This window comes from Lactuca virosa, chromosome 5, assembly GCF_052849685.1.
Source record: "Lactuca virosa cultivar CGN04683 chromosome 5, Lactuca_virosa_CGN04683_v6, whole genome shotgun sequence".
Lineage (NCBI taxonomy): Eukaryota > Viridiplantae > Streptophyta > Magnoliopsida > Asterales > Asteraceae > Lactuca > Lactuca virosa.
Window position 1 is genome coordinate 39,163,586 of NC_136430.1, and position 9,818 is coordinate 39,173,403.

Sequence of the window (9,818 nt, forward strand, 5' to 3'; positions counted from 1 at the left end):
AAAAGTATAAGTACAATCATACTCACTAGTTCAGGGTCGTAACAGAAACAAAATAAAAGTATTAAGATGAGTTGAACACTACGATTAGGCCTCGTGGTATGTAATCAGATCAGGGATGAATATAGCCTGATCAACTATATTTATCCAGGATGTGACCAACGTATGTCGAGGAATGGTTGTAGTGAATAATAAGTCTAAAACTTACCAAAGAAACTCTAGAAAACCTAAACGTTTAAAATACTTTAGGAGTATTTTATGATACTATAAAGAACCCTAACAACAACGCTTAAACCTCAATATTTACTAAAACTAGTAATCGTTAGGAACCTTCTCGCAAAAATGAATCAAATCCTTCACATAAAAACTAAAAGACCCTTACTGGTAGGTCTATAATTGCAGCGTGTATACGCTAAAGGTTATATATGATTATGATTCTATAGACTTAGGATTTGTGATTCCGCTTTAAATCATGTTCCTAGTTTGGTTGTGAGTTTAGAGTGGAGCTACTTATCCGACGGTCTATTCGATCTCGATCATATATAACATGTATACACTAGGTAATTATAGATGGGCCCGGTATGGGCCACAATTTTATTAAAAATTATTTCTATTAAAAAAATTTAAGAATTTTACACTTCAATTTTCGTATATTTTTCATATCCTTATTCTCGCATAGAATCCATGGCAGAATTTCATATACCGGGAGACCCCTATTTCCCTCCCCAAGGGAATGTTTGTTGGATCGTAAAGGATCCCGATGAGGATCCTCAGGAAATAATGGAAGAAGACCCCGAAGACGATTCAGAGGAAGAAAACGATGCAGAGGGAGAACACGAGGAGGAGGATCAGGAAGATACCGACTCAGAACCAGAGGTCTACAATCCACCACGAGCTGACCGAGGCCCCGCTCCCAGACATCACTTTCATGGCCCTATGCCTCGATGGGCAGTGGACTTGAAGAGATGGAGCCAAGAGTAGGGACATCGCCCGCCTTATGGTATGGAACGAGGTTTCTACAACCTCAGTCGAGGGGGTTCGGCAGACAGGGCTCTTCCTGTCATGGTCCGTCGCATCGCCCGACTGGGAGAGTAAGCAAGGGCGACCGCCAACCATATCATGGAGGTTGGCGCCAACACCGAGGTCACCGCAGTCCGTCTTCGTCGTTTGGACAAAGATCAGGATCGAACACGGGATCATACTGAAGCCCTTCAGCGGGAAGTTACCACGACTCGAGCTGAGATAAGAGAATATCGGGATCATACTGAAGCCCTTCAGACTTTCATGACTTCATCTCATGGCCCACGGAGGACCCACCGCCACGAGTAGTTTCATATACTACTCATGTTTTTCTATAGACTAGGTGTTCCGAGTAGACGTTTGTACTACTCTTTTCTATATATATATTCGACCCTACGATTAAGTGACTACACTATTCGAGGGTTCGTAATGTTGTCAAAATTTTCCTTACATTGATGTAATGTAGACCTACACCAAGGTCAAATTTTCCAAACATTGTGTATTAAAAATTATATCAATGAAATTGGCATGCATTTTATTTCATTGGGAGTATTACTACAGGTTTCATAACATTGTTTGTACAAATTATTTACTCATGGTAAATCTATGATTGCTTAGTGTATACATTAAAGTTATGTGTGATTAAGACACTATCGACTTAGAATTGGTGGGCTCGCCTTAGGTCGTGTTCCTTGTTTGGTTGTGGGCTTAGGGAAGACCCATTAAATTCAAAGGTCTGCTCAAATCTTAATTACATACAACTTGTATACACAAAGTTATTGTAGAAGTACCTGGTATGGATCAAATACAAAGGCTTTCACTTGAGGCATCACTATTAAAATTCATAAGCTTATTTTACATAAACTTATATCATAAATTGGTTACAAAATACTTTTAAGTCGGAACTTGATGCGTGTAGAAACCAATATAATTATTTCAATAAAACCCGATTTATAACCACTACTAAGGACTTACCATCATTTCATGTTTAAAATCTATAGCAGAAGGATGCCACCACGTAGATCTACCAGGCGTGTCAACAACACGTCAACAGATCCACCTCCGCCATCACCTCCACAGTTCGATCCGGTCATTTTTCAGGCCGCTGTAACGGCCGCTGTGGCGGCTGCCATATCACAAATCAGCACCAATACTGCCAGTGGAGCAAGAAATGGTGCTACAAATTCTAACCAAAGAGACAGTCAAAGACGCACAAGAGAATGTTCTTACAAAGACTTCACTAATGGAAAACCCAAATCCTTCAATAGAAGCAGGGGTGTCATCACTCTCATGCAATGGTTCGAGAAAACTAAATCAGTCTTTGAAATCTGTGCGTACCGCGAAGCAAGCAAAGTCAAATTTGCAGCTTGCACTTTCTCCGACAGGTCCCTTACCTGGTGGAACGTCCATGTCAAGGCATTGACCCTACCCGTGGCTGCATACCAGCTCTAAATGAACACTCTTTTTAAATCGATCTAATGTCGATCACTATAAGAAGTTTTGATTTCATCATCGGTATGGATTGGTTAAGCTATCACCATGAAGATATCTTGTGTTACGAAAGGGCCGTTCGCCTTAATCTACCAAGTAGCGAAACTCTCATCATTTATGGTGACAAACCTGGTGCAAATTTACAAATCATTTCTTGCGTCAAGGCTCAAAAGTATCTCCGTAAGGAATACCATGCCTTTCTAGCCCACGTGGTGGATAAGAAACAAGCAGTGAAAGGCATCAAAGACGTTCTGGAGGTCTGTAATTTCCCCGACGTATTCCCAGAAGACCTTCTAGGTCTACCACCGGCGCGACAAGTCGAATTCTGAATCGACCTAATTCTTGGGGCTACCCGTATAGCCAAATCCCCATATCGTTTAGCCCCAACCGAAATGCAAGAATTATCCATCCAGCTAAACAAATTACTAAGAAAAGGGTTCATTAGACCAAGCTTCTGGCCTTAGGCAGCATCGGTCCTGTTCGTAAAGAAGAAGGATGGATCATTCCGAATGTGCATCGACTACCGGGAGCTGAATAAACTAACCATCAAAAACCGATATCCCCTACCACAAATTGACGATATATTTGACCAACTTCAGGGAGCAAGCTATTTCTCGAAAATCGATCTGAGGTCGGGGTACCATCAACTACGAGTCCAGGAGGAGGATGTTCCTAATACTGCATTCAGAACTCGTTATGGTCACTATGAGTTTGTAGTGATGCCCTTCGGATTAACAAATGCACCCGCAGTGTTCATGGATCTAATGAATCGTGTGTGTCGACCTTACTTACACAAATTCGTGATTGTTTTCATAGACGACATTCTGGTCTACTCACGAAGTAAGGAAGAACACAGTCAAAACCTACGACAAGTCTTGGAAACATTAAGGGCGGAGAAGTTGTACACAAAGTTCTCGAAGTGCGAGTTCTGGATCCGGGAAGTGGACTTCTTGGGACATGTGGTTAGCAAAGATGGAATACATGTGGACCCCTCCAAAATCAAGGTTATCGAGAACTAGTCAGCACCAAGGACGCCTACAGAAATCCGTCAATTCTTAGGCCTTACTGGCTACTACCCAAGGTTCATTCAAAACTTCTCCAAGATCGACAAACCGCTCACCACCTTGACTCAGAAAAGTTTAACCTTCAACTGGGGAGAAAAAGAAGAAACCGCGTTCCAAATGCTAAAACAAGCCTTGTGCAGCGCACCGATCTTGTCTCTCCCAGAAGGGACAGAAGATTTTGTAGTATACTGTGATGCATCCATTCAAGGGATACGTTGTGTACTTATGCAACGAGGAAAGGTCATTGCCTATGCCTCAAGACATCTTAAGACACACGAGGTCAACTACACTACTCATGATCTCGAGCTGGGAGCAGTAGTGTTTTCCCTGAAGATCTGGAGACACTACCTTTACGAATGCGAGATTCGTTATCATTCTCAACCAAAAAGAGCTCAACATGAGAAAAAGGCGATGGGTAGAACTACTGAATGATTACGAATGCGAGATTCGTTATCATCCAGGAAAAGCCAATGTAGTCGTAGATGCACTGAGCAGAAAGGAATACTCGGGCCACCGAGTGAAGTCATTAACCATGAAAATCCATTCACACCTGTCAACACAGATCAAAGGGGCTCAGCTGGAAGCCTTGAAACCAGAAAATGTGACAAGCGAAGCCTTAAGAGGGATGTATAGAAAACTAGAAGTCAAGGGTGACGGAGTTCGTTATTTCATGAATCCGATCTAGACACCGAAGTTTGGTGGATTCAGAGATGTTGTCATGAACGAAGCACTCAAGACTCGATACTCTGTGCATCCTGGTTCAGACAAGATGTACCTGGTTCTCAAGAAACATTATTGGTGGCCGAACATGAAAGCCGAAATAGCTACCTATGTAGGTAAGTGTCTGACTTGCGCCAAAGTCAAGGTAAAATACTAGAAGCCCTCGGGTTTGTTACAACTGTTGGATTGGGTGTCTAAGTCCATAACTATAATCGGTATGTACTTGACCCAAGAGTAGCATGGTCCATTTCGGGTTGCCTTTACTAAAGCAATTTGATAGGATGGATATTTGAGAAAGAGGTTATTTGTGATTTATTAATATATTATAAGTAGAATATATTAATTGAGGAATCATATTATTTAATTGGTATTGATCAAGAATTAATTTGGAATTAATTTAGTGATCAAAAGAGACTAATTAAATTAGCGGAGACTAATTAGGTAAATCAGTAATACTTATAGTTTGGCCTAATGATCCATGTTGAGTAGGATTCGACTAAATCTTTGCGAGAGTCCATGAAGAGTTGGTCCAAAAGGCTAATGAGTTATTGGATTAAAAGCCTAAGTGAATTAGGGTTTACAAGTTGAAACCCTAGGCATTCCAAACTATAAATTTAGCCCCTAGCTTGCTAAAATCGGCCTAAGACTCCTAAGGTGTATTCCTAGCCGATTTGAGCTTCATAACCTTTCTCTTATATTCATCCATTTGCTCTTCGTGTTTGTGACTTGTTTGAGGCATCACACTTGAGGTCCTAAACTCTTGAATGGCCAAATTCTACAAGCTACAATATAGAGGTATTCATCTAACTTGATTTTATGTTTCAAATATCAAATTGTATGCTAGTTGTAGGCTTCATGCTTTGGATAATTTTATTGCATGTATAACTAGAGAAAACTTAGATCCAAAGCATTAGGATTGTATGTGCACCATAGGGATGTTAGAGTACATAAATCCCAACAACAACAACCAGAGATACCCGAGTGGAAGTGGGAGCGGATAACCATGAATTTCATAACCAAGTTACCCAAGGCGACGGGTTGACTTGACACCATCTGGGTGATCGTCGACAGGTTGACCAAATCCGCGCACTTCCTACCAATAAAGGAGACCGACAAGATGGAGAAACTGACTAGAACTTGCATTAAAGAGATAGTACGACTACATGGTGTCCCGATATCCATTATCTCCGACAGTCACTACAAAAATACCTGGGGACTAGACTAGACATGAGTACAACCTACCACCCACAGACCGACGGGCAGAGTGAAAGAACTATTCAAAAATTGGAAGATATGTTAAGAGCTTGCGTGATACACTTTCGTAAAGCATGGGATACCCATTTACCACTTATCGAATTCTCATACAATAATGGTTATCACACTAGCATGAAAATTGCTCCGTTCGAAAACCCCTCTATGGCCGTAAGTGCAGATCACCCCTGTGCTGGGCTGAAGTGGGTGATACACAACTAGCTAAGGGGAAGTTCCTAACAGAACTCTCACTGGCCCTGAAATCGTAAGGGAGACAACAGAGAAGATCGTCCAAATTCGGGAACGACTAAAAGCTTCTAGGGACCGACAAAAGAGTTATGCGGATAAAATACAGAAGCCCTTGGAATTCCAGGTTGGGGATCGAGTACTATTGAAGGTCTCACCCTGTAAAGGAATGATACGTTTTGGAAAACGTGGGAAACTAAATCCAAGGTATATCGGGCCGTTCGAGACCCTTGCCAGGATTGGCTCGGTAGCGTAAAAGCTTCGATTACTGCAGGAACTCAATAACGTACATCCTACCTTTCATGTGTCCATCTTAAAGAAGTGTTTGTCCGATGAGACTCTCGTCATTCCTCTTGACGAAATTGAAATCAACGAGAGCCTCCACTTCGTAGAAGAACCGGTAGAAATCATGGATCGGGAGATCAAAAGAATGAAACAAAGTCGCATACCCATTGTAAAGGTCCGTTGGAACGCCAAACGCGGCCCTGAGTATACCTGAAACGCGAAGATCAGATGAAACAAAAATAGCCACATCTTTTCCCCAACCCGTGAAGTCCCACTCAAAATGCTAATTTCGGGATGAAATTCTTTCTAACGGGCGGATGATGTGACAACCGCCAAATTCTGGTCAATATTAAGTCAACAAGTCAAACCGGTCAACTCAACTAGTTCTTGTATATTAGGGCTCACTCTATGTTTTCTAATGTATAACTTACTATCTTAATACAAAGTATCACTCAGAAGTTTCAAATGTTCAGAAAACCTAAACCCTAAATAGGGTGAGTAACGTAACAACTCGATAAAACTCTATTACGTATCCTTAGGGGATGTATAACACTCATAACAAGGCTTAGTGGAGTCTACAATCCTAATACTATGGGGCAAAACCCTAGCAAAGGCTACACACAAAGTCTCTCTCAATCTACCTCTCTCTCTCTCTCTCCCAAATCTCTTTCAAATTCTCTTTCAACTTTTTATAAACACCCGTACCGTCCCAACCCTCCAACTGGTCGAAAACCACTTGAAACAGGACGTTATTATGAAAAACAGCACGTTGGATGCGAAACCCTCTCAAAAATATGAACCCTCTCAAGAAGCGAAACCCTCTCGGGATGCGAAACCTATCGGATGCAAAACCTCTCGATGAGAAACCTCACTTTCGCCTCTAATCAGACACATTTGCTTCTAACTGAGAAGATTCTCATCTCATACTTTCGGACCGAGTTGGGAACTTTCGCACCGGTGAGTTTCGCTTTTATCCGACGACTTTCGCTTTTATCCGAAGACTTTCGCTTCCAGTCGACAAGTTTCGCATCCTCCAAAACGTTCGCACCAAAACTCACTCTCGCACCAAGAACTTTCGCACCCACTTCAGCATCCTCTCGAAGAGAACCTTACCTTCGTAGGTCAGCAGACCTTCACACCTCTCGCACTCATTTCCGGATTTTGACCAGTTTTGCATTTTTCGCCCGTTTTTTGAGTTTTTGACGTGGGATTTTCACCCAACTCATAGTTTTCACATCTTAGACCCCCCTAAACTCATATTTTATCCATATCTTGAAGATTTATTAATTATGAATCATATTTTTACATAAAGAAACATCTAAGGATAAATAAATATTATATTATACAAGTTGGTCAAGTAGATTCCCACTTGCCACCTTTATGTCACTTCCATACTTCCCATTGGTCAAATCATTATCCATTACACATATGAAGGTCAATCCACTTGCATTATTAAATTCTATTCAAATTCATATAAAACCCACCTCCAGGAGAATCAAAACCACTTTTCCCACATCTCTCCAACATTCCACTTTTTCTCCACAAAAGTGTTCTCACCTTTTCTCTTCTTCCAGCCACATTTTGGAAGTGTTCTTGAGTTATTTATTCACTTTTGGTAAGTACTCCCTCTAACTCTTATACTCTTACATATTTCCATAACGATCTTGAATCATTTACATACATTTTCACACAACAATGTTCCTAGGATCATTAAAATCTCCAAGTGTTCTTCAAGTGCTCAGAACTAGAAAACTCGTCATCCTCACCCTTCCACTCACCATGTAATTGTTGGATTAATGTCTAAGTCCATAACTATATTTGGTATGTACTTGACCCGACCCGGCATGGTCCATTTGGGTTGCACTTCACCGGCACAATTTATATGGATAGTCTTTTGAGAATAGTAAATTTATGATTTATATTAATATATTATAAGTTCTAATATATTAATATGGAATCATATTATTTAATTAGTATTGATCAAGAATTAATTTAGAATTAATTAAGTGATCAAAAATAACCAATTAAATATGGACTCTTATATATATGGAATGGGCCAAGTTCATTTAGGTTGGGCTAAGCTTTCATGGATGGTTCATGGAGCTTTTAACCCATGGATCCTATGTAAATGAAAGGTCATGGGTATTAGGGTTTACATGGATGTAACCCTAATCCTCCATAATATATAAAGGGGTCCTTGGCTCACAAAATTGGTACAAGTGTGTGAAAATAAGAGCGGGCCGATTTTAGTGTGCATACATATTCTCTCAAGTTCTTCCAAGGTGTTTTGGTGATTTGTGATTCCATTTGAGGCTTCCACACTATTGGGGCTAAGCTCTTAAAGCTTGAAGACATCAAGCTACATCAAAAGGTATGTCATCTAACTAGAACTTTGTAGTATAGGTGCTTCATAATATGCTAGTTAGGATGAAACCTTGGAATAGTTAATATTTGCATGTATAATAGAGAAAACATAGATCCAAGGTTTATAGGGTTGCATGTACACCATCGGAGTGTTAGAATGCTCAAAACCCAACAGTAATCACATAAGGTGAGTTCATAACCCTATATTTTCACGTTTTCTTCAAGTTTTAGGGGGGGGGGGGGGAATACAAGTTATAACACCCAAAACATAATATAAACTTAAACATCAGCTTTCCACTGAAAAGTTGTGTCATGTTCACGGACTGTTTTGACCATCTTAAACTTAATATTTTTAAAAAATTTTCAATATGCAAATAGCTCAGGCTTATACCTTTTTAAGGACTACTTGCACGCATTCATACGATTTTACTACAGTTAATGGCGATTTTTACAAAACTGCCTATCATTTCAGAATATATTTCGGACCAGTTAGTGAAAATGGACTTATTCACCCTGGTTCGAGATTACCAAAGTCCATAATAAAATTTATGGACAAAGTAGACTCGTTTTATAAAATCTCAGAGTTTACTGATTCATATATTTATTTACGATGATTTTTCTATAATTTTTCTATAAATGTGAACAAGAACCTAATAACTAGAAAAATGGTTTATGGATTCATCTATACTTTATAACATGTTGAGCAAAGTGTGTGATATCATAAAGATACATATTGATTATATTCCATGTTACTTTACTTTCATGAAATGGTAGTAATCATACCCATAAGGGTTTTCATCACTACAAACATTTATGATAAACTATAATAGGTATAGTTTATGGTTCATTAACACTACGAACTCAGTGCGGAAGGTTTCATTTCCACTAATAAAAGGGTTTTTCATTTACACTACACGTAAACTCGTTGAATCAAATTTGTAAGCTAAAGTCTTCAAGTACGCACCAGTGTACCTACCAAGTCATGTATTATAACCAGAGTCTCTTGTAGGGAGAGCATGATACTTGTGTATAGATCTATATTGGGATTGACAATCCCGTACCTATGTTGGTTGCAACAGCTAGACTGGCAGGTCTGGGGTGACAAATGTCATAACATTCCGACGGCTGAAGAATGTTGTGACAGGTCATCTATGTCTTTAGCACGGTTATCATAACTCGCATAGGGAAACAACAATACATGTAGGTTACGGGGTTTCATCCACTCGAACAGATTTATGTTAAATAAAAATGTATATACTAATATAAGTATGGAAAATACTTGTACATTTCGGTCTTTGGGTTTTAAAACTACAATTCATTTTACAAGGAAAATATTGGACTTTCTGGAACAAACTCTACTTTTACAAAGGATTTCAACAC